This window comes from Lycium barbarum, chromosome 7 (assembly GCF_019175385.1).
Source record: "Lycium barbarum isolate Lr01 chromosome 7, ASM1917538v2, whole genome shotgun sequence".
Taxonomy (NCBI): Eukaryota; Viridiplantae; Streptophyta; class Magnoliopsida; order Solanales; family Solanaceae; genus Lycium; species Lycium barbarum.
The window spans coordinates 133,325,249-133,351,733 of record NC_083343.1 but is presented as its reverse complement, the minus strand read 5'-3'; the positions used below and the strand labels follow the sequence as shown (position 1 = coordinate 133,351,733).

At 32.7% G+C, this 26,485-nt stretch overlaps 1 long non-coding RNA gene and 2 pseudogenes across 1 annotated transcript; 1 reads left to right on the top strand and 2 right to left on the bottom strand.

The window, feature by feature from the left end:
• Window positions 1-11,902: 11,902 nt before the first annotated feature.
• Window positions 11,903-13,092, bottom strand: LOC132602697 (uncharacterized). The gene is made up of 2 exons (XR_009567865.1): window positions 12,846-13,092; window positions 11,903-12,687 (listed from the first exon to the last, which is right to left on the bottom strand). It is a non-coding gene; the product is annotated as an uncharacterized LOC132602697 (long non-coding RNA).
• A 3,517-nt stretch (window positions 13,093-16,609) lies between these two features.
• On the top strand, window positions 16,610-18,008 carry LOC132602696 (probable prolyl 4-hydroxylase 10; annotated as a pseudogene).
• An 863-nt stretch (window positions 18,009-18,871) lies between these two features.
• On the bottom strand, window positions 18,872-22,352 carry LOC132602695 (receptor-like protein 9DC3; annotated as a pseudogene).
• Between the last annotated feature and the right edge of the window lie 4,133 nt (window positions 22,353-26,485).

Below are 26,485 nucleotides of genomic sequence, written 5' to 3'. Positions count from 1 at the left end.
GATGATTGTTTTCTAATAGAAATACAGCTGTGGTGGTGCCTAAATCAGACCACACATAACATCCTTTAGAATCAGATTTTAGTGAAATATTTTTGCAGTTCTATGTGAGGCTTTTCATTTTTTAATCAATACTCCGTAACGCGAATATTAATCATCTGCGGGAATTTTAAACACAGCTAATAATTTATGATCATCAAATTCATTATCAGGCAAAGTCACCTCATCCAACTCTAAAAATAAAGAATTACCGATCAGTGAAATTGGCAGATGTGGAAAATTATTGTCCAAATCTCACTCAAGGCCTCCAAATTGTTTATGTTCCTATGTCCATTAAAGCAATTCCCTTTGCCACTAAATCTCCTCTAATCTGATCACTTCTCGCAGACTCGTTATTTTTCCTTGTTAGTGCTCTTTCCTCTTTCCCCAAGCTATTTCCCCCGTTGAAGGGTGCTTTATTTTTTTTTATTTTACTTTTTTGGGACCTTTGGCTATGCTCATACGCTATCCTTTGACAGAATTAAATATCAATCGGTCTTACACCGATATTGGACGGTTCACTACTAAAAATAGAAATTTTTCCCATCGACATTCAAAATTTGTACTATAAAATATGATTTTCTACCTCATTCCCACTGAACCAGCTCACCGGGAAAACGCATGGTGGGAAACAGGTTCCCTTTGAAACGCTAGGAAACTTAATTTTTTCGTGTAAAACCACTACTATTTAGGTTTCTCCCACCGACATTTAGTAGGAAATAGCCACTGAATATTTTTCGGGAAAAAAATAGAATTTTTTTAGTAGTAATTGCATCTCTTTATATATACTTTAGCTCATGTGATTAATTTCTTTTGAGTTAAATAGCTTGAAGCTGTTGTCTTCTATTCGAAATTATGTAAAGACGCATTCCAAGGTTTTTGGAAAACTAGTCTCTGGACACACGTAAACTGGACACTCGCAAAGCGCGTGTATCCCTATAGAATTAAAGAAAATCATGTAAATGTTACTCTATTTAATATATATTTAAATTATAAAATTAAAATTAAAATTAAAGGAAAAGGTTTAAGTTGTTGAAAGTAGTTGATCATATCTAGCTAAGTTGCTAATTCATTTAAGAAAACAATTGATAATTAGATAACGCTGAACTTGCGAGGTTGAACACGTCAATTTAGTTAGTCAGGTTATAAAATGTGTAGTAAAATTAATTTTGATGTTATTTGGTACGAACATGTACATATTATGAATTTATGATTGTTTCTTACCTAATACTTCTTTATATGTGGCGTTCTTGGTTAATTTTTTTTTAAAATTTACCATTATGCTTTGTTATATTTATAACTAGGTAATTTGCCCGCGCTTTGCGCGGTTATGAATGACGTATTTAAGCTTATGAATGATTCTTTCCTAAAATTGAAATATAAATAACAACGAAAAGGTTAGTTCAAGTAAAAATTAAAATATTAAGAATATTCTAATATAATTAGAGGATTCAACATTGTCACATATCTCAAAGAGCTCTAATGAATGATTGCCTGTGATAAATTTTATCTTCTCCATATTCTCGACAGTAACATTTGTTCCTTGATATAGATAACTTCTCATTATTGAATGATCTTTCATGAAATAAGGGAGCACCAATTTCTTTATTAGCTGAACGTGCTAAAAAAAAATCCCTAAAGCTATTAGCTTCGTGCCCTATACTCTTTCTCAAGAACTTTCATGATGTGAAGGTTTCATAAAACTATCACCGTTTTAAAATTAATGGTGAGTTCAAATAAATTGGACTCGTTAATAAATAACACACCAAAAAAAATTAGTCAGAATTTTAAGTGAATAATAGTCTTCACTGAAAATTGCCGAGCACAGTGGTCTTCCAGTAATCTTCGCCCTTAGTTCCTGGCTAATGAAGAAATACAAAAAGGCCAAAAACAATAATTGCATATACTAATCTGTGATATATTCTGCCAGAATCTTCTTCAAAATCTCAACACCAAATTCAACAGAGAAACTACACTTGAACATTAAAGTACTAAAGAAGGTTATAGAATGTAAACAAAAAACACAAAAAAAAGGAAGACAATCATATAGTATAGTTAAAACTTCAATCTCAACAAATTGGCATTACAGTTTGGAAATCTTGTACCCCATACCAAGGTCCCCCAGGTGTACGACGAAGGCAATAATGTTCTTTCCTACCATTTAACACTCAGAAACACCTTGGAGAATAATATAATCAATCCAGGAAAAGGTCAGTCTTTAGTTTCTTTTATTATCCCGGACATAAGGAAGTCTTTCGTCTTATGTTGCCATGTAACCGTTCACAAAGTAACAACTTGTAAAAGTGTGCCCCTCATCAAGTCTTTGTTGTATCATGATGCTGTAGAACTTTCTCATTACTACTTTTGTCTCATATAAGTTTGGCTGGTTACATCTTCCAAAAGAATTCCAACGTCACCTCTGATTCTAAACACACACTGAGGTGTATAATTGAATGTTTTTTCTCAAACAGTGAAATTACCGATTAGATGCACTTCTTTCGATTGCAGCTTGTACGCATAGAATTACATATTGTTTTCAGAATCTGAACTAATTGGGGTTCCATCAGTATGCCTAATGAAGAAATCCTAAGATAAATTATGACAAATTTGAGCGAATGTCTATTCATATAAACTACGAAAGAATTAGAAAGCAAGAAAAGTTTGGTAAAGTGGAATAGTTGTCCAATGTAACTGATGACGCTTTTGTCCACTTACCTATTTCCATTCAAGTCAGTAACGTGAAAAGCTGCGAGTCCGGAGCCAAAATGAGTTATTTTTGCAGCCATTAGCCTAAAATAATATGTTTTTTTTTTTAGACCAAAATGGGTATTTCGTTGGATAACCAACGAAATACCCCTACTCACACTGTTCCGGTGCCGAATGAATTGTTGCATTTCGCTACATGTGTAGCGAAATGCAACAAATTAATTTTATTTTATTTTTTTGCATTTCGTTGTGCAATTCACGAAATGCAACAATTTTTTTTTATTTGTTTTTTGCAATTCATGAAACTAATGAAAAAAATTGGTTTTTTTTTTTTTTTTTGCATTTCGTTAATTGATCAACGAAATGGGGTTTTTTTTTTTTTTTTTTTTTTGCATTTCGTTGTGCAATTCACGAAATGTAACAATTTTTTTTTTTTTTTGCAATTCGTGAAACTAATGAAAAAAATTGTTTTTTTTTTTGCATTTCGTTAATTGATCAACGAAATGGGGTTTTTTTTTTTTTTTTTGCATTTCATGAAATTAATGAAAAAAATTATTTTTTATTTTATTTTATTTCGTTCATCTAAAAACGAAATTGGAATATATATATATATATATATATTTTTTTTTTTTTTTTTGCATTTCGTTGGTAGATCAACGAAATAGGATAATATATATATATATATTATTTATTTGCATTTCGTGTATTAAAAAACGAAATAAGATAAAAAAAAAATTAGTTTTATCCTATATGTTGAGAAAATTAGTGAGCTTTATTTTCAAAAATTGATACCACATAAGTGAAATTGACATTCACAGCTACATTACTCCAAAATTTTTATGTTAAAGTCTATTGCGCATCATCATATTATAAGTAAAGAAAACTAAAAATTTCCCGCCAATTTGGGGGAAAATTAAAATTGGAAGGGAAAAAAGAGGTTTTCTAGAAAATCGGCCCGGCTTACGGCAGTTTGCGCTGCTAGATCTCGGAAAAATATGCAAAATCAATTTTGTTTTTGCATAAATCGGATATCCGAGCGCAAAGTTATGACTGTTTAAAGTTTCACCAATTTACAACTACTCTTTCACCAATTTACAACTACTCTTTCTCCTATATTTTCTAACTATGTTTTTATCTAATTGAATTAGATTTATATTCAAAATAAAGTTATGTTTTGATTAAAAAACAAAACACTTAAACAAAGTAGTTTTAAATTGGTGAAAGAGTAGTTGTAAATTGGTGAAACTTTAAACAGTCATAACTTTGCGCTCGGATATCCGATTTATGCAAAAAAAAAATTGATTTTGCATATTTTTCCGAGATCTAGCAGCGCAAACTGCCGTAAGCCGGGCCGATTTTCTAGAAAACCTCTTTTTTCCCTTCCAATTTTAATTTCCCCCCAAATTGGCGGGAAATTTTTAGTTTTCTTTACTTATAATATGATGATGCGCAATAGACTTCAACATAAAAATTTCGGAGTAATGTAGCTGTGAATGTCAATTTCACTTATGTGGTTTCAATTTTTGAAAATAAAGCTCACTAATTTTCTCAACATATAGGATAAAACTATTTTTTTTATCTTATTTCATTTTTTAATACACGAAATGCAAAACAATAATATATATATATATATATATATATATATATTATCCTATTTCGTTGATCTACCAACGAAATGCAAAAAAAAAAAATATATATATATATATATATATATATTCCAATTTCGTTTTTAGATGAACGAAATAAAATAAAAAAAACAGTTTTTTTCATTAATTTCATGAAATGCAAAAAAAAAAAAAAAAAACCCATTTCGTTGATCAATTAACGAAATGCAAAAAAAAAAACAATTTTTTTCATTAGTTTCACGAATTGCAAAAAAAGAAAAAAAAATGTTGCATTTCGTGAATTGCACAACGAAATGCAAAAAAAAAAAAAAAACAATTTTTTTCATTAGTTTCACGAATTGCAAAAAAAAAAAAATGTTGCATTTCGTGAATTGCACAACGAAATGCAAAAAAAAAAAAATTAAAAAAAGCAATTTTTTTCATTAGTTTCACGAATTGCAAAAAAAAAAAAAAAAATTGTTGCATTTCGTGAATTGCACAACGAAATGCAAAAATAAAAATAAAAAATTAATTTGTTGCATTTCGCTACACATGTAGCGAAATGCAACAATTCATTCGGCACCGGAACAGTGTGAGTGTGGGTATTTCGTTGGTTATCCAACGAAATACCCATTTTGGTCTAAAAAAAAAAAAAGCATACTATTTTGGCCTAATAGCTGCAAAAATAACCCATTTTGGCTCCGGACTCGAAAAGCTGCGAAGAGAGTTGAAACACAACTAATAAATTTAACTAGTTAGTAAAAATGCTTTAACCAAAACGTTTAATGAATTGAGCTCACTGTCGATAAATCAGTGACCATCAAAGGATATGTAAACTTTCAAGTGAAAGGTTTATATCCGTGAGAATCTTTCTTTTTAATAAAGAAGTGCAAAGAAACTCAAATATCTCTAAATACTGGGATATGTTATCAATCAGCTACTCCTAAACAATAAGCTTCGTAAACATCTATTCTAAACAAAAGAAATGTGAAGTCTTTTATCATTAAAAAGTTTCCAATTACTTTTTAGCCATATGTTCCACATGATGCATAAAGGTATTGTCCTCCAAATCATCTTAAATCTTCTGTTCACACCCTAGTTCTGCCAATATTCTAGTAATTGTTTGACTGTTTTAGGCATTACCCATTGTACTCCACAAATGTTGAAAAACAGATCCCAGATTTGCCTTGTTTGCCTACAATGTAGTAGTAAGTGATTTGTGGACTCAAAATATTCTTCACAAAAGTAACATCTACTCCACAAGACAAAACCTCTCTTCTGTACCATATTTTGAATTAGGCATGCGCATCCAGCCAAAGTAAGCTACTTTTGTTGGAGCTTTAGTTTTTCATAATATTTTCCATGGCCAAGAAAGGTCCCAGTGTCCAGCTTGTTTCTGTAGAAGAGTATAGTTGCTATTAACAGAGAAACTCCCTTCTTTTTGTCCAGATTAGAGAGTTCTATAATAGGATCCAGTAAATGTAACAAATGACTAATATCCTTCATCTCCCAGTCGTTTAAATTTTCCCCTGAAATGCAGCTTCCACCTAGAATTTATATAGCACTATGCCACCGTACACTGCTTATTCAAGAAAATGATATGTGAAATGGGTAACTTTTGCATCAATCTTTGATCTCCTAACCACAAATCCGACCAAAATATAATTGTTTCCAAAAGAATCCCATGTGTTCTTCCACTATGAATTGGGCATTGTGACAAGATGAAAACCAAAGAGATTAGGACTAATCAAAATGTATTGAAGTTTAATTTTACCGACATTCAAAGTATACATCAAATGCACCTATGTTATTTGTATAGTATAAATGGTTTCACTGGAAAAATTGTATAATTGACCTCAACTATCGAGATTGACACATAATACTGTATTATTATAAGAATTCAAAGACACCAGTAAATTATGCTTACCATAACATTGGTGGCATTTGAACAACAGGCATTTTCGATCATGACCCTGCAGTAGAAGTGACGAAGACTAATCGGAAAAATCAGGTCGTCAAAAAATGATAAAATTTCGAATTTGATATAAAATAAATACTAACTTAATTCATAAAGTACAAAAGGTACTAAATGATGAATAGGTAAGACACTAAATGATGAATAGGTAAGACAGTGCGTATCTATTGCTTTGTATTAATATTACTTCTACTCTCTCAACATTGCATCTGTGCATCATAGTTATAGGAGCAACATACAAATGATTAACATATTTAATGGACATGGGATATTTTGGGATATTTTGGGATATTTATCACTTAATGGATATCCACTACTTGGGATATTTATAACACTCCCCCTTGGATGTCCATTAATAGATGATGTACCTCGTTAAAACCTTATTAAAAAAAAACCCTGTGGGAAAAAGTCCTAATGAAGGAAAAAGAGTGCACATATCTAGAAATACGCTTTGAGAGCTGCCTCATTAAAAACCTTATCAAGAAAACCCAATGGGACAAACCTCGGTTAAGGAAAAAAAGAGTACAACGCGTATTTCACTCCCCCTGACGAAGACCAAGATTCAGATGTCGGAGTCTTCGCATTCCAATCTTGAATATCATCTTCTCAAGAGTTGAAGTTGGCAAAGATTTAGTGAACAAATCTGCAGGATTGTCACTTGAACGGATTTGTTGCACATCAATATCACCATTCTTCTGGAGATCATGTGTGAAAAATAACTTTGGTGAAATGTGCTTTGTTCTATCTCCTTTTATGAAACCTCCTTTTAATTGAGCTATGCATGCAGCATTATCTTCATATAATACTGTGGGTATTTTTGTATCACACTTCAAGCCACATCTTTCTCTGATGAAATGTATCACTGATCTCAACCACACACATTCTCTACTTGCTTCATGAATAGCGATTATCTCAGCATGATTTGAAGAAGTAGCAACAATGGACTGCTTGGTCGATCGCCATGATATAGCAGTACCTCCGCATGTAAACAGATAGCTCGTTTGAGATCGAGCTTTATGTGGATCAGATAAATAACCTGCATCTGCATAACCAACAAGATCTGTACTACCTTTGTTAGTATAAAACAGACCCATATCGCTAGTTCCCTTCAGATATCGCAATATATGCTTAATCCCGTTCCAATGCCTCCGTGTAGGAGAAGAGCTATATCTTGCTAGAAAATTAACAGAAAATGCTATGTCAGGTCTTGTAGCATTAGCAAGATACATAAGTGCACCTATTGCACTAAGATATGGTACTTCAGGACCAAGTAGCTCTTCGTTTTCTTCCTGAGGTCGGAACGGATCTTTGCTCACTTCAAGTGAGCGAACAACCATAGAAGTACTTAAAGGATGCGCATTGTCCATGTAAAACCGATTTAAAACTTTCTCAGTATAGGCAGATTGATGGATAAAGATCCCTTTTGCGAAATGTTCAATTTGCAGACCAAGACAGAGTTTTGTGTTTCTGAGATCTTTCATCTCAAATTCTTTCTTCAAATATTCAATCGCCTTTTGGAGCTCTTCTGGAGTTCCAATGAGGTTTATGTCATCAACATAAACAGCAAGTATAATGAACCCTGATTTTGTTTTCTTAATAAAAACACATGGACAAATGGCATAATTTATATATCCTTCATTTATCAAGTACTCACTTAGGCGATTATACCACATACACCCTGATTGTTTTAAACCATATAATAATCTTTGTAATCTGGTTGAATACATTTCCCGAGACTTTAAACCAAATGCTTCAGGCATTTTATATCCTTCAGGAATTTTCATATAAATTTCATTATCAAGTGAACCATAAAGATAAGCTGTAACCACATCCATAAGATGTATTTCAAGGGTTTCATAGACAGCTAAACCCATAAGGTATCGAAATGTTATAGCATCCATAACTGGTGAATATGTTTCTTCATAGTCGACGCCGGGTCTTTGAGAGAATCCTTGTGCAACAAGGCGTGCTTTGTATCGCACAATTTCATTTCTCTCATTTCTTTTCCGTACAAAGACCCATTTGTGACCAACTGGTTTTACACCATTGGGCGTTTGGACTACAGGTACAAAAACCTCACGTTTCGCAAGTGAATTCAATTCTGATTGAATTGCTTCTTGCCATTTTGGCCAATCATATCTTCGTCGACATTATCCGACAAATTGAGGTTCCTGATCCTCACTACCTTTTATAATATTTAGTGCAACATTATATGCAAAAACACTATTCACCACAATTTTTGAACGATTCAAGTTGTCCTTATCACCAGTAAAACTTAATGATAGTTCTTTACTCACTGAAGTCTCGGGTTTGCTGATTTCTTCAGGAATATCAGAATTAATCAGATCTTGAATCTCTTCATGAGATCCTTTCATAGTGTCATTCTGATCATTGTTTGTCTTTCTTTTTCTTGAATTTTTATCCTTGGAGCCCAATGGCCTACCACGCTTCAGGCGTGGATGAGATTCAGAGGCTATGACACTAGTAGATTGTCCCTTTGGAACATCAATTCGAATAGGCACATTCTCTGCAGGGATATGCGACTTAGTTATTCTTTTCAAATCAGTAAATCCGTCTCGCATTTGATTTGCTATTTTCTGTAAGTGGATGATCTTCTGGATCTCCTGCTCACATATAGGGGTACGTGGATCAAAATGAGATAGTGATGGAACTCTCCACGCAATTTCTCTTTTGATTTCTTTTCTCTCTCCCCCTAATTATGGAAAATTTGTTTCATCAAATAGACAATCTGCAAATCGGGCAGTGAATAAATCTCCCGTCAATGGCTCAAGATAGCGAATAATGGAGGGTGATTCAAACCCAATATATATTCCTAACCTTCTTTGGGGGCCCATCTTAGTGCGCTGTGGTGGTGCTACAGGCACATACACAGCACAACCAAAGATTCGGAGATGAGCAATATTTGGTTCATGACCAAATATTAATTGTGACGGGGAGTATTTATTATAATGAGTCGGTCTAAGACGAACAAGAGATGTTGCATGTAAAATAGCATGACCCCAGACGGTTGTAGGCAACCGTGTTTTCATAAGTAATGGTCTTGCTATCAATTGCACACGCTTAATAAATGATTCAGTAAGGCCATTTTGGGTATGAACATGTGCTACAGGATGTTCAACCTTTATCCCAACTGATAAACAATAATCATCAAAAGCTTGGGATGTAAATTCTCCAGCATTATCAAGACGTATAGATAATCATCAAAAGCTTAGGATGTAAATTCTCCAGCATTATCAAGACGTATAGCCTTTATAGGATAATCTGGGAAGTGTGCCCTTAAGCGAATTATTTGTGCCAATAATTTCGTAAACGCCAGGTTGCGAGACGATATGAGGCACACATGAGACCATCTCGAAGACGCATCTATTAGAACCATAAAATATCTAAATGACCCACAAGATGGGTGAATAGGTCCACACATATCCCCATGTATACGATCTAGAAAAGCAGGGGATTCAATGTCAACATTCATTGGTGATGGCCTGGTTATCAATTTGCCCTGATGACAAGCGACACATGAAAATTCACTACTTTCAAGAATCTTCAGGTTCTTAAGTGGATGCCCTTTTGAATTTTCAATAATTCGTCTCATCATTATTGATCCAGGATGACCCATTCGGTCATGCCAAAGCACAAAAGTTCCTGAATCGTTAAACTTCTGGTTTACGATTGAGTGTGCTTCCATTGTACTAATTTCTGCATAGTACAGGCCAGAAGACAAAGTTGATAATTTCTCCAAAACATATTTCTGGTCGGAGACATTCTTTGTAATGATAAGATATTCATCATTTGTTTCATTTAATGTCTCAACGTGATACCCATTACAACGGATATCTTTGAAACTCAACAAGTTTCTTGGGGATCTAGAAGAGAATAATGCATCTTCTATAACAAGTTTCGTCCGTGTAGGTAGAAATATAGTAACTCTTCCGGAGCCTTCAATTAATTTCGAATTGCCAGAAATTGTATTAATATTTTCCCTTTTTCTACCCAAGTGAGAAAAGTATTTCTCATCTTTGAATATAGCATGCATTGTTCCACTATCAATCACACAAATATATTCATGATTGGTCATTGATCCAAATAATATTTGAGGATTTTCCATATATTCTTCAAAACGAAAGAATAGGCAAAGTAAACATCGAAGTAAATATTTTGATTAGACAAAGTATTACACACACTTTATTACATATATATGGAAACATAACCACAATAGCTAATACAAACGACATGTATGAAATATCTAAGTTAATACAGATCCATCACCGATCAGATGATCTATTTTCCCTTCAGGGAGTTCAAAGAAATCTACCACATCTAGATGCATGGGCTCAACATTATCTTCAGAAATAAAATTTGCTTCGGCATCCTTTTTTGCCTTTTTGAGGGAGGCTTGATATAACTCAACAAGGTGCTTTGGCGTACGACAGGTACATGACCAGTGCCCTTTTCCTCCACATCGGAAGCATTTATTTTCTGAATTTTTCTTTTGCACAACTTCATGCTTTTCATCCTTCCTTTTACACTGCTGGTGGTGAAGGGTATTATATGGTGCAAAACGAGAATCATGATTAAAATTTCTTCCTCGACCACGACCATGACCCCGACTGGGGCCACGACCTCTTCCACGCCTAGAATGGCGAAAATTTGCCTCATTCACTTCAGGGAATGGGGCAGTACTAGTGGGTCGGCTTTCATGATTTTTCATCAGTAATTCATTATGTTGTTCAGCCACTAGAAGATGTGAGATTAGATCAGAATATTTCTTGAACTTCATCTCTCGGTATTGCTGCTACAGGAGCATACTCGAGGCAGGAAAAGTGGAGAATGTTTTCTCCAGCATATCATCATCAGTAATATTTTCACCACATAATTTCAGTTGAGAAATAATTTTAAACATTGTAGAATTATATGCCTTAACAGATTTAAAATCTTGGAACCTTAAATAGAGCCAATCAAAACGTGTTTGTGGAAGTATGACCATCTTCAGGTGATCATATCTATCTTTCAGGTCATTCCACGGCGTAAGAGGATTTTTAACCGTGAGATATTCCATTTTCAAATTCTCATCAAGATGATGGCGGAGGAATATCATTGCCTTAGCACGGTTTTGGTTTGATGCCTCATTTTTATCTTTGATGGTGTCTTCCAGACTCATCGCATTAAGGTGAATCTCGGCATCAAGAATCCAACACATATAGCTATTGCCGGATATATCTAAGGCTATAAATTCACGTCTAGAAAGATTTGCCATTAGTAATGGAAAACAAAGAAATCAATACCTTCGAGGCTTGTAAAGTATTTGCTCGAGATGACAGAGTCTCGTGCTGATAACGTGATATAAAATAAATACTAACTTAATTCATAAAGTACAAAAGGTACTAAATGATGAATAGGTAAGGCACTAAATGATGAATAGGTAAGACAGTGCGTATCTATTGCTTTGTATTAATATTACTTCTATTCTCTCAACATTGCATCTGTGCATCCTATTTATAGGAGCAACATACAAAGGATTAACATATTTAATGGACATGAGATATTTTGGGATATTTATCACTTAATGGATATCCACTACTTGGGATATTTATAACAGAATTTGGGTTATGAAGATTTTCGCACTTACAAGAGAAATAAATTGGTCAAAGAAATTCATGGACAAACAACAAACTTTCTGAGATTGTTTCATCTCCTGGCTACCAATTGGCACAATTTTTCTTTCCAGTGAAAAAGAAATTCATGAACAAATACCAAACATTTCACACTTTTGTTTTCATCTCCGGCAACAAATTGGTACAACTTTTCCTACTCTTTTTTTAACTCTTTGCTTTTGGTGTTTGAAACTTATGTTTGTCAGAAGCGAAAAAAATCTGTGAATATTGTTGGCTTTAAACTGATGGATATCCCCTCGATATGCATGGATTTTAGGATGGCAATGTCCTTTTTGTAGCTTGGTTGATGAGAAAAGTGTAGACCAAAGTCACCAGATACAACATTTATCATTCACAGCCAACACCAGCAGATATCATTCACGGCCCCTTTTCTCTTTTCATCAAACTTTATGGCCCCTTTCCCTCTCTTCTTCGTTCCCAGGTAAATCTTCTGTTTGTTGTTTGTCACGCCTTCGTCTCTCCTCTTCATCCTCGCGCTTGCTTTAGCACTTTTCCCCTCGGAAAGACACCCTCTCAAAATTTCTCAAACAAATCAGTTCAAATTTTCACACGAAGAAGAAGAATCAGAGTACTGTTAAGGTTTATTTCTCGCCACAAAGCCAAGAGAACGGGTGTTAAGGTAGTGGGTAGCAATTTCAAATTTGTGCACTGAATCATGGTTTTGAATGAGCGTCTGAGAATTTGGGGAGAACCTGTTTTAGTATTTTCTTGTGCAAATCGAATTACTTAAAATCAAGTAGGAAATCGAGAATATATAATTAAAGGTAGACTAAACACCAACTACATGTGAAAGAAAACTTAAAAATCTAAAAATAGACAGAGTAAATTTACCTTGAGCGGCCGCGAGGAACATCAAAATTATATTTTGCAGTTTAATTTCTTCGATTTTAAATAATTGAGTGGAATGGCTTCTTCTAAATTCTAGCAAATTTTGCCAGGAAAATACAACTTAGGTACAATCAATTTTTTTGAACAGGCTCCACTGTGTTCCTATATGGAATAGATATTTCATTATTGGGATCCTTTTGTGGCCCAAAAAAATGTGAGACAAGATAAATAAGAATACTGAATTGTGAGAGTGCCATGTGGCGGATCTATGTTTTTCTTTTATATAAATAGATGGATAAATATATAGATTGACGATTGCAAAAACTAAGAAAATAAAGAAATAAGAATAAAATAATATAATATAATTTATCTATTTTTTATTGGTTGATAAGTAATAAATTAGCTAACAATAAATATTCTCATATACTAAACATGTGCTTGGAAATTTCCAATGCTCTTTACGAGAAATAATTGTAGGGTCCAAATTAAATCTGTCATAATGATAGTCTACGGTCCTGATTCGTCCAGCTGGGTTTCAATTGACTCTAGCATAATGATACATAAAATGGTCCTTTTCCTTATTTCGACACCTACTAGGAACATCAGAAACAAAATCTTTTTCTTCTATCATCTTCTTCACCTCAATTCCCTTCTTAATTTCCGAAGAAACACCATGAAATCCAACATCTTCATTTAGCGTAACAACATTATTATTATAGTTTTTAAAATTATAATTTGTAATATTAGAAAAAAATGAGTCATAAACAAACATCACATCTAACGAGTGATGACATTAAAATATAATTTCGTTATTAAAATGAAGTTATAGACTTTTTTTTTTCCTTTTCTTATGAATATATTTAGTTCAATTATGTTGGAACTTATTTTATATTATTAGGAATTTGACATAAGAGTATTATGTTAAAAAAAAGATTTTAACTATATGTTATATTTTCAGTTCCAATTTATTTGCTTTAGTAGTATTGACTTGTTATTTAACATTGAATGTTATTTTTTTTTTTCCAATTAGAATTGATAAATTATATTTTTGTCAAATATTTAAATAATGTTTGACATTATATTTATAAATACTAATTTTTTTAACTACCAAAAAAAATAATAATCTTTTTCTTAAACCTGTCATCCATGTTATTCTTACAAAATGTATGCTTTTAGTTTTATAATTAAATTAAAATATTATTAATTTGAGAATTATATATCAATTTTTTTATAATATTATTTACAAATATATAATTATTAATATATTTTTAATAAACAATATCTATCTCATATACCTAATTTGATATCATTTATAAAGGTACATATTTGTCAAATGTTAACTTGTAAATTTTGGAAAATAATTTTTTTTTAAAATTTAATCAAACTGTGTAATTACACTTGTACAACCAAACAACACACTTGTAATTACATTGTAATTACGTTATGACAAACAAACAGGTCTTCGTAATCACTATACTGCGTAATTACTAGGCTGTGTAATTACTACCCTAGTAATTACACCAATTCCAATTACAAACAGACTAGTAAATTATTTCTGAGATACTAGATTGTCCTTGACGCATTCTCCCGGATTCTTAAGAACGAGGGTCCCAAATCTCTTTTCAAAGGTGTTGGTACTAACATCATTCATGATGTTGCTGGTGCTACTAATGACAAGCTTCAAGATGATTGTTTTCGGATAGCATCCCTTAGAATCAGATGTCGGTGAAAATATTTGTGCTTAAATAATATCTTTGCATTCCATTTTTATCATCATTGAAGAAAATGATATAACTGTTAGAAAATCGGAGAGGAGAGGACACTCAAATAATTCAAATTCTCGATTGAAGATAAATGAGACAACGATTCTTTTTTGTTCCACTCAACTTGACTTGCAAATTCAATCATTCTCTTTTTGAAAATAAGTGAGGAATATATTCCTTCACCAACTTAACTTACATAAAAAGCAATATTTTTTCTTCTTATATATCATGACTATTTATAGGAATTTTCTAGCCTGTACCTAGACTAATATATGCACCTAATTTAATTCAAAAAAAATCTTTTTATCTTCCTAGTGAACAGTTTTTCATCATAAAAAGCGATATTTTTTCTTCTTATATATCATATGACTATTTATAAGAATTTTCTAGCCTGCACCTAGACTAATATATGCACCTAATTTAATTAAAAAAAAATCTTTTTATCTTCCTAATTCATGAACAGTTTTTCATCTTTCCTAGTTCATGAATAAAACAATACATATATATTAATATTTTCTAACACATGAACTGGGACAATTCATCGTATATCAAAAAAAAACTTTTTCATTTCCCAAACACAAGGTTCTTTTTCAACAATAGCAATAACCGTAGCTTAATTAGCTCTTAGTTTCTAGTATCTGTTTTTTCTGCTCTTGCTTCAGTACGTATCATATTCCTTCTAAGTTCGCTTTGATTCATTCCAAAATTCAGGTTGTAACAATTATCTCCAAGGGTGGAGAAGATATTGGCATAAACACTTAATTCTTCTAATGACAAAGAAACTTGTACACAATTTTGAGTTGTTTTGAAATGATTCACAAAAAAAAAACCATCTAAATAAGGGTATTTCTGTAAGCAAAGCAAATATTGTGTGCAATTGTGATATTTAATCACTGGAAGTAAAAACGTCTTTTTCTCAAGTTAAATAAAAGCTACAACACATGACCAAACTCATTCAATTTGATGTTACTCTTTCAGTAAAGATACTCCCTAATCTATTACAGTGGGTCACAGGGTGGTTGTGCTTATTTAAGTAGGCGTTTGGTCGTGAAAATCAAATAGTTTTCACTTTATGTGGTATTTTAGAGTTGGAGTTGAAGTTGAAGTTGAAGCTGAAGATGGAGTTGTATTTGGGTATAGTTTTTGTAAAAAATATTTGATTGTTTGAATATATTGAAAGTGAAAAAAATGAAGAAAAAAAAAGTGAAAACAAGTTTTTGATTGTTTTCCAAATTCCAAATACAACTTAAAGTTACATTTGAAATTTTTATGGCCAAACATCACAAAGTGAAAAAAGTGAAAAAATATTCCAAAAAAAAGTGAATAATTCTCATGGCTAAACGGGTCCTAAGTCTCTCTCCACTTTCTGAACTAAAACCAAATTCATGAGGAGATAAAGATTGAGTTAAATCCTAACTTTTATAAAACGATTAAATCAAACTTCGAATCCATAGTAAACTGAGAAGTAGGGATCTAGCAGCTCAGTTGGTTGGCTACTGAACTCCCACCTTGTTGGTGAAAGTTCGAATTTCACGTTGTAATTCTCTTCCCCTACCCCCTAGGTAATTTTTAAAAAAAAGTTAAAAAAAAAAGTAATCTGAGAATAATTAAACACATTTCTTTGGCCCCAAAATGAAAAAGATAAAAAGCAGAGAAAATTACTTACAGTCAAGAAAGACTATGAATGATGAAAGGAAGCATAGTTGTTTCTCAAGTCCTTATACGAGTCTTGCTATGGAAATTTCAAATGAAAGCTATAATACATTAAGTGAACGTATTCTTTACTCTTATTGTCAAGCATCATGTATAGTTAATTATCTATTCAAGCCTTCTTCTTTTACTCTACAACACACCTAATAGAGTACTTGGTTTCAAGAACAATACAACGTGTTTGAGCTTTGACAAAGACTATGAATGATGAATTGAAATGTTACTATTTCTCGGGTCTTGCCCTGGAAATTTCAAATGAAAGCTACAAACATACAAATTAAGTCATTCAATTTGATGTTACTCTTTCAGAGAAGGTACTCCCTCCTCTATTGCAGTGGGTCATGGGGTGGTTGTGCATCATTTAAGTCTGTTTGTTACTTCTTGAACTAAAACAAATAACACTCTTTTAATTATTGGTGTTGCACCCAGAAATAAAAGGGCGATAAACAGAAAGGTAAAGTTTTCATGACTAGTTGACTGTGTAAATGAAGAGCTTGGTTTATGATATTGTAACAAAAACTTAGTTGAGAGACTCAAGACTCCACTTTAACTAAAAACTCCCACCTGAAGATTACAGAGTTTATTCAGTAACAATGGCAGTCAAAGGGAGGCGGCTATCTCGGAAATCGTCAAATTCCACTCTGGTCTTTGCCATGTTTATTTGGTTGTCTTTTCTCGTGCTGATTCTTCTAGCTTTCGGAGTTTTCTCGATTCCTTTCACTTCCAGAGGATCTCAAAAATCACGCGATCTCGATGATGATGGTGGAAAAGGAGATTAGTGGGCTGAAGTGATTTCATGGGAACCAAGAGCTGTCATCTACCATAACTTCTTGTCGAAGGAAGAATGTGAATATCTGATTAATCTTGGCAAGCCTCATATGGAGAAGTCAACTATCGTCGACATTGCTACTGGCAAGAGTACAGACAGCAGGTTTCGAACAAGCTCAGGAACATTTCTTTCCAGGGGACAAGATAAAGTAGTCAGGACTATAGAGAAAAGGATTGCAGATTTCACCTTTATACCAGTAGACAATGGTGAAGGTCTTCAAATTCTCCACTATGAAGTCAGGCATAAGTATGAGCCACACTATGATTACTTCGCGGATGAGTTTAATACTATAAATGGTGGTCAACGCATTGTTACGCTTTTGATCTACTTATCAGATGTTGAAGAAGGGGGAGAAACTGTATTTCCTCGTGCCAAGGGAATTAATTATAGTGAGAATGAACTATCTGAATGTGTCAAAGGTAGACTATCTGTAAAACCAAACATGGGTGATGCTTTGCTTTTCTGGAGCATGAAGCTTGATCCTTCAAGCTTGCACGGCGGATACCCCGTGCTTAAGGGTAACAAGTGGTCATCTACGAAATGGATGCGTGTTCATGAATACAAGATTATTTAACCTACAGCAAAAGGTCCAATTTTGAGTTTGGATGCACTCGATTGCTGTTGTACGATTTGTATCACAAGCGGTTACTATAATTTTATAATTTGAGGCGAGCCCATCTTTATGCTCCATTGGTACTACTATTTTGTTTTGTTCTTCCTCTTTTGTTTTCATAACATTTGAGCTTACAGTATCAGAATTTGTTAGTTTTCATTGTATTTTATCGGAGTTGTAGTAAATACAGTCGAGTCAATCACTAAACACAACTTATATATGAAATGAGAATTATAGCTAAAAAACAAAAACTTAGTTGACAAACATTTATTGAACTTTTGTGAGACCTGAATAAACATAATACTTATATTATTTCAAACTTCTCGATCAGTTTTTATTTATTTATTTTTTCATTGATATGGTTTGACGTAAAAAGCAGTGATTTTACATCAATTATCAATCTGATAATCAGATCTTCTATTATCGCTCTTATAACTTTCATTAATGCTAGTGGAGAAGATCTCAAAATCTGTTAATGACAAGACTGGGAAAAGCTTAAAGGAGATTGCTACACATTATTCAGCTTACTTCCTCAAACTCAATAAAACAATGGAATAACCCACATCTCATTGCTCATTCATCTGAATAATTGTAGCATTTCGGATTCAGTATCCATTGCGCTGACATCTTCTTATCCTTGACATCTGAAATCTTGAAGAAAAAAGAAAAAACAAAAGTGAGTCAGACACTTATAACTATTTTTCAAAATACAGAGATTGTATTTGTATAGCTGCACCGTGATAAAATCGAATTATACGTTTGGTTTCTTCTTGAAACACATGTCAAACATTTCATTAACTAAATTTATAGATCATCCATATATATAGTACTAGTCCCAGTAATGACAAATTCCAACTAATTGTGGTATAGATTTAAAATTTTATTTACGTGAATCCTCCTTTATCGCATGTTATTGTTAAATTTTTATTACACTTTACAGCATCAACTAAGGCTAATCCTTTTCAAAATCTAAAATATGGTCCGTATAGATCGTTGATTAATTGTTATAGCAAAAGTATAAATACTGAATACTTAAAATAAACTAAAAAGATTATTTCAGAGCTTAGCTTGAATACCTGAAGTTCTGAAATCAAATCTTGATTGGGTAACTTGTCTAGAAGCGATTATTTCTTCTTCTGTAATGCTTTTGACCTCTACGCTTCTTTCTCCTTCGCAGAATAACTTTGTGTCCCATGATTCTTGTAAGCCATTTCGGGACTTTCATAGCCTGTAAGAGCAGCTCTCCAAAAATCATTCAAAAATCTCTCTTTTGATCATCTAGCTCAAATACGGTGTAATTTGTTTATGACACCCCACCATAAATATCACAACCTTTCGAAATTGGGTATCCAAGTAATCCATCATTACCTCCGTACGAATTGTTCTCAAATGTAGTAAATTGAGGTCCTCTAGGGATGCATCCTTCAAGATGATAGTGGGAGAGATTTAAATTATTTACATTTTCTCCAGTAAATACACACAACATTCATTGAATCTTAAATAAACTTGATATATCATCAAAATTCATGATATTACATTTTCCAAAGTTAATAAAAGGAAGTAAAAAAAAGCTTACATAAAATACTAAAAGAAACCAAAACTCAAATCTAGCAATCATATGCTGCAACATCTGATATTGTATCTCCAATGAGTATTCCACCAAATGCTCCTTCAAACACCTCCATGTTCGAATTTGTTTATTTACAGTCTGATTTTTATCTTTACACATAGAAAGTTAAGTCTTTTTATTTTACACTAAATAATAAAATTATAGTCGGACTTTTATCTTACATAAAGAAAGTTAAGTCTGAGGTTTATTTTACACTAAAATTAAATTATGTGTTGGTTTGCACAAACACTAGTTCCAACTAATTTTGCATATATTTGAATTTTTTTTTTACTTCATTCCTTCTCAGTTGCATATTATATTTAAACTTTTACTAGCTTAAAAGATGTTTTGAAAAAGCTAATCCATTGTAATTGCTTCTATTGAAAGAAAAAAAAAATACTTTGTAGAGCATTTGATTAGTTGCTGATATAACTAATATGAAAACTGAGACACAGATAGTTGCGATAAATTGAAGATCAAACTAGAACTTGACTGGATGTTTAACTCTTCTAGATGCGATTATTTCTCTTCTGTAATGCCTTTGATTTTGCTGCTTATTTCTCTGTCGCATACTAATTTTGTTTTCCAACTCTTCAATGATTCTTACAAGCCATTTTAGATTTCCAGTCGAAATCATGAAATATATTATGGATAATCCAATACATAGTCCACTTCCATAACCCATAAGAGCAGCTTTCCAAAATTCATTGAGAAATTCAGAAGTGCTTTCTTCATCATCCACCGCATAATCGGTATAATTTGTCTCTGGTATCAAATTACTTCCACAACCTTTTGAAACAGGGAATCCACGTAATCCATCATTACCATCATATGAATTGTTCTCAAATGTACCAAATTGACGTCCTTGAGGGATGCATCCTTGGAGATGATTGTGAGAGAGACTTAAGAATGCAAGAGACGTAAGAGCAGCAAGCTGTTGTGGTATCTCTCCCGAAAGCTGGTTAAACGAAAGATCCAATGATTCGACTACAGATAAACTTCCAAGTGATGGTGGTATATGACCTTGCAATACATTATGAGACAAATTCAGCACCCGAAGCGCAATAAGATCTCCCATAATACTTGGAATTTGTCCTTCAAATCTGTTGCTTGAAAGATCAATAGGAGTGCAAACAGTCAAAATTCCGATAAGTTCAACCTCTATTCCCTTGGTTGCAACTGTCAAAGGATCGTGGTAATGTCCTACTCTAATATTTATAGTAAGATATGTTGGTGCCTTCATTGTTTGATCAATTTTCCTCATCGCTTTCAAATGTTGAAACAAACTCATTGGTAAGTTTCCTGTGAAGGCATTGTAAGAGAGATCAATGATTCGAAGCTTAGAAAACATGTTTCCATTCCTTGAAGTTCTAATGGGCCCATGCAATTTATTCGATCTCAAGCTTAAAATTTGCAGCTTCGGAAGAGTTTTCAACCACATCGGGAATGTGTCGATGAGGTAATTGTTTCCTAAATTAAGAACTTGCAACTCTTTGCAATTGGCCAAAGATACAGAGATTTTCCCCTCTAGTTCATTCTCTTGCAAGTTGATGCTTTTGAGTCTACTTCCAATGCTAAAAGTTGTTGGAAGAGTCCCAGAAAGATTGTTGTGGTGTATATCCAAAACCTCAAGGGCACTCATGTTGCCAAAACATTCCAGAATTGCTCCCTTAAGATTGTTTTTACCCAAAACTAAAATCCGTAGCGATGTTAAATTGCAAAAAGATGAAGGAATTTCCTCAGTGAGATTGTTAATATGGAGGAACAGACCTTGCATTTTTCTCAAATTGCCAAATGAAGCAGGAATGGATCCTGAAAGGTGATTATCAGAAAGATCCAACAAAGACAGGTTGTTCAAATTCCCTAAGGAAGGAGGAATGGAACCATGCAGAGAGTTAATACTCAAATCTAGCAGAGTAAGAGATCTTAGGTAACCTATTTCTTGAGGAATGGAGCCAAAAAGGTGATTTTTATTAAGACTCAAGATAGACAAGCTAGTCAAATTTCCCAATGAAGCAATAATAGAACTATTAAGAGAGTTATTACCCAAAGATAGCATAGTAAGAGACCTTAGGTAACCTATTTTTCGGGAATGGAGCCAGAAAGGTGATTTCCATAAAGATTCAAAATAGACAAGTTGTTCAGATTGCCAAAGGAAGCAGGAATATAACCATTAAGAGAGTTATTCCACAAATGTAGCTCAGTAAGAGACTTTAGGTAACCTATTTCTTCAGGAATGGAGCCAGAAAGGTGATTTCCATAAAGATCCAAAATAGACAAGCTATTTAGATGACCAAAGGAATCAGGAATAGAACCATTAAGAGAGTTATTCCACAAATGTAGCTCAGTAAGAGACTTTAGGTAACCTATTTCTTTAGGAATGGAGCCAGAAAGTTGATTGTTATGAAGAAACAAAAAACACAAGCTGGTCAAGTTCCCCAAAGATAGCTTTGTAAGAGACCTTAGGTTACCTATTTCTCCTGGAATGGCACCACTTAAATGGTTGTCAAATAGGTTGAGGATCTGAAGCTTAGTTTGTGAGCCAATTTGTGGTGGTATTGTGCCTGAAATCTGATTGGTGTGCAAGGCAAGATAGACAAGATTAGTGAGTTTACCAATTTCAAGTGGGATGGTGCCAGAGAAATTGTTCATGCTAAGATCAAGATATTCAAGAAAAGGGAGAGATGAAAATGGAAAATCATAGAGCGTACCAATGACACTAGCATTTGTAATATTCAACTTGTTTATCCTACCATTGAAACATGTAACTCCATACCAGTCCTTGCATGCATTAAAACTTGGTCTCCATGAAGCCAATAAGGAATTGTTCTTGTTTTTAAAAGTTGCTTTCCATTTCAGGAGGGCAATTGCTTCCTCAGTGGAAGCAAAAGTAACGGTAAAGACTAGATATAAAAGGGTGAAAAACTGAAACAAAGAAATTTTCTGGGGAACCATCATGTTTGTCAAAAGGATATAAAAAGTTTGTATTGAAGAAGATATCAAGGCTAGCTAAGCTCTGTGTTAGTTCCTAATTAAATCCTGGATATTTATATAGGACGATTTTAAATAGGGGACTTCCTAAAGATCCTGCGAAGTTTCTTGATGATTTAGAAAGAAAGATAAAGCATCTTAAAAAGTTCACTTTGAAATATAATAGGGAAAAGGGTCTGATTTACCCCTCTACTTTGAGAAAAGGTTCATATTTACCCCGTTATACTATCAGTCCATTTATACCCTTACCATTACAATAGTTGAAACATTTGCCCCTATTTGGAAAAAGCTAAAGAGTTTTTGGTCTCAGTAGATTAAGCCAAGAAAGACTGCTGCATCATATAGCTAGTACTCCTTTCTTTCAAAAAAGATTAAAGAAGTTCAAAAAAAAAAAAAAAAGATAATTGAATTTATTTATTTTCCAGTCTTTATTGTTTAACCTTTTGATATAAAATGTACTTAAAACTTTTAGTACGATCGTTAGCACTGAAAAAAAGAATAAATAAAAAATTGTGGTTCTGCCCCTGTCCGAAAGCCACTAATCCAAGTAAATTAAATTGATGCAGTACGAGTAGGGACAACTTAAAGAGGGAAGCTTACCCTATTAAACTTAAATTTGATACAAAAATGGTGCACCCCTGCCGTTACAAAAATGATGTAAATATACCCCTGCAGTTACAAAATGGTGCAAATATACCCTTTTCACTAACGGAATTTTTTAAAAAATCATTTAATTTATTTTTTAATTAAAAAAAAAGTCTACCTATATTTTCTTTAGTAGACATAATTTTCTAAAGCCACATGGTAATTTTTTTTTCTGGTGTGTCGGGTCTTGTAAGTTTCAAAAAATATCTCCGTGACTTTAAAAAAATAAGTCTACCCATTTTTTTAAACTTACCAGACTCGACTCACCAGAAAAAAAAATTACCATGTGGCTTTAGAAAATGGACTATATGACATTAAGCTCCTAATTGCAGTAGGTATGGATGCCAATGGGTCAATATTCCCTCTTGCTTTCGCAATTACAGCCAACGAGAGCAATGAGACATGGGGGATGTTCTTGACTCATCTACAAACTCATGTTATTAAGGATCGTCAGGGCATATGTGTCCTATCGGATTGTCATAAAGGCATATTGCACAATATGCGTATTCTGGAAGGGTGACAGCCTCCACATGCTTACCATCGATATTATTTAAGGCACTTAAAGGCTAATTTGCAAACAAAGTTTGGAAATGGCACTGTAAACAATTTGATGTGGGGGGCTGCGATGCAGCATCAATAAAGAAAATGGGCTGCAAAAATGGAGCGGTAGACTTTTTTTTAATTAAAAAATAAATTAAATGATTTTTTTAAAAAAATTCGTTAGTGAAAAGGGTATATTTGCACCATTTTGTAACTGCAGGGGTATATTTGCACCATTTTTGTAACGGCAGGGGTATATATGCACCACTTTTATAACGAGGGGCATATCTGTTCTAAATCGCAAAGTTTAGGGGTATATTTACACCTTTTCCCATAAATTAAGAATGGAAGGATCTTATTCATGCTACCGCATCACCTAGTAATTATTCCTTTTTCTTGTTCTTTTCACATTTTACGTGAATCACAAAAAACACAATCACTAATTGTCGTAGTTTTGCTGTAAAATAAGTTGCTTTTAATAAATGTCATCTCCTTCACTTGATTTTTTTTTTTCAAATATTGTAAATCTCTATTGAAATGTATGACAGTATCTTTTTGCTTAGATGGTTGTCCCACGGGATGATTACAAAATGTTATCTTTTTTCCAACAAGATAAGATGTTAAGCGCTTAAATGTTGAATTAAGAACGATTTCCTGTCCATGCACTTTGATATGAAACGTCATCCACATTTCATGAGTGGGATTTGTGTCACAATCTATATGCACCACTTGGAAAGAGTAGTATTCCCTCCGTTCTCATTTAGTTATCAAAAATACCAAAAAAAAAAAAATCCTTTTACTTTTTCACTCTCTAGAAAATCGAGAAAAAAATTACTAAAAGAAACAATTTTACTCTTAAGTAATTAACGACTTTCAAACTAATTGGAGTACTAGTAATCCAATTTATATTTCCAAAGTATCAACAAGGATAATTTAATAATATATGCATTTAATTAGTTTTTTTAAAGGGGAGTGAAAATGTAACTAAACAAGTAAAAGAAAACGAAGAGACTAATAGCTTGTTTGGTCAAGCTTGCAAAATATGTTCCTTTTGAAAAGTGCTTTTTGTCAAAAGTGTTTTTTGAAAAAATACTTTTGGACAACAATATTTTTTTGCTTAGCTAGGATTCCGAAAGTTTTTATGAGAAAAAAATTATTTTTGTAACTTCTGGAAAAAAAAATTCTGCTGCAACTTAAAAGCACTTTAAACCGTGGTGGTTGTTAAAACCATCATCATATTTTGAGTTGATTATTTTGGTTTTATATTGATCAAAATTAAGTAACTTGTGCTGAGTACATTTTTATATATATTGTAGTGATTCATCACAAGTCTTGCGAGTATATATATATACTAGTTATGTGAGGCCCGAGCTTAAATTCAAGATATAAAAGTAGATATTTTAACTAAAGAAATATAATTTGTGTTAGTACAAGTGTACAACAACACAACAATCATATACCCATTGTAGTCCCACAAGTGGGTAGTTATATGAAAGCAAAATTTTCATTCCACTCCTTTAATATTTTAACTTCCATTTTGATGAAATTATTTACTTCAAATCAAATGTGGAGCCAGAATTTGACATTTATAACTTATGTATCCTAATTTTCTGAAGTTATTTAGTTCTAAATAAATAATCTATACATAGTTAATGAACTTTTAAGACAAATACATAATTTAACTTGTGCAGCGGATGGAGCTGCTCCTCTCTTAATTAGGGATTAGGAGTTCGAACATGGATATGGAAAAAATCTTTGGACGAAGCGCTCCCCCCGAATAGGCGTGATACAGTGCAAATTATCTGGATTAATTGGGCTCAAATGCGGATATCGAGCACCAACCAGAAAACTAAAGAACATGAAAAATAAGGTAGGAAATTATTGTGAGGACTACAAAAGTCTCCAGGTTCGATAGCTTTTCAAAAGTAGACCTTAAAATCAAAAAACAAAAATAATTGACTTAAATAAATAAGATAATGACCTAAAAGTAATTAATTAAAAAATTTTAAAAAAAATTGGAAATTATTGTGAAGACTACAAAAGTCCTCAGGTTCGATAGCTTTTGAAAAGTAGACCTTAAAAACAAAAAACAAAAAAATTGACTTAAATAAATAAGATTAGGACCTAAAAGTAATTAATTAAAAAAATTTAAAAAAATTGGAAAATTATTGTGAGGACTACAAAAGTCCCCACATTTGCTCTTATATATAATAGTAATATATATATATATATATATATATATATATATATATATATATATATATATATATATAACGACTGAGGAGTCAATGTTTCACTTTCCTTGCAAAAATAAAGAGTAACAGGTCAAATGTGTTTGGCAATTACTAATTGGGCAAGCTTAAAGTTGTGGAAATCGTTCTACTTGTGGAAAAGTAACGTGCATGGAAAAAGCAACCACCTTCAGAGATAGTGTAACTATGGGGTCCGTTTAGGATTGATTAAAAATAATTAATAAGTATTAAGTGCTGAAAAATACTTTTAGGTGATATTTATAAAAGAAAAAGATCTAAATATGCCACGGAACTTTAAAAAATAGCTCAAATATGTCATCCATTAATAGTTGGGGTAAAAGATGCACAATTCCGCAAAGTCTTTTTTGAGTCTTTTCTTCTTCTAGAAAAAAGTCACGTGCTGGAAAGCTTCTACCGTTAGTGTCTGATTAAAAAAGTATTGAATACTGATAAGCACTCTGTAGCGCCGTGTAAAAGTTTGTAAACTGTAGGTGCATCTTAAGGTTTGAATGAACTGTTGAGTTATTTCTCATGTGTAGATTTCTTTTATATATATATATATATATATATATATATATATATAAGGGCAAACTTAGGGACTTTTGTAGTCCTCACAAAAATTTCCAATTTTTTTTAAAACTTTTTAATTAATTACTTTTAGGTCCCAATCTTATTTATTTAAGTCAATTTT